The sequence below is a fragment of the Triplophysa rosa genome, linkage group LG4 (assembly GCF_024868665.1).
Source record: "Triplophysa rosa linkage group LG4, Trosa_1v2, whole genome shotgun sequence".
In the NCBI taxonomy this organism is placed as follows: domain Eukaryota; kingdom Metazoa; phylum Chordata; class Actinopteri; order Cypriniformes; family Nemacheilidae; genus Triplophysa; species Triplophysa rosa.
Genome location: NC_079893.1, coordinates 18,240,068 through 18,240,774, shown reverse-complemented (window position 1 = coordinate 18,240,774; position 707 = coordinate 18,240,068).

Sequence of the window (707 nt, the reverse complement as noted above, 5' to 3'; positions counted from 1 at the left end):
AGAGAGAGAGAGAGAGAGAGAGAGAGAGAGTGCTTTATTTAATTACTTATTCATTCCTTGCTTTGTTTATTTGTTTATTTACTTATACATTACTTGCTTTGTTTATTTGCGTATTCATTATTTATTTAATCACTTATATAACCAATTCTTTCTTTAATCACTTATTCGCCGATTTATTGTTTTTATTTACTTATTCATGCCTTTATTTATTCACGCATAAGATACGTGTCAACATCATAAAAACATGTCCAAACATGATCTCCGGAGAAGAGAGAAAAATGTTCGGTAACCGTACGGGCAAAAGTTCAAGAGTTCAAGTTCAACTCCAGACGTGGGCAAATCCCTCACGACGTGGACAGATACTGTCAAAGGCCAAAAGTTCAACACAAAGGGGGGCAGTCCCTCACAATGGGGCGGATATGGTCAAAGGTCAATGCAAAGGGGGAGGGGCCCTCACAACGTGGGTGGTCCGGAAGTAATTCAACCCCCCCCCGCAAAGGTCAATGACCCCATCAATCATTTTGACACTATGACCCACATATATACTACTCACAGTCACATCCACAACACATAGTAATGAGATCATAGTTGGTCAAAGCAGGTTACCATAAATGAGCCCTCAAAAAAGCAAGTGATCACCTTTTCGAGCTAGTTAATTTTTTTATAATAATTAGTGGAGGCAGATTTATTATCCATTTTTATACTCC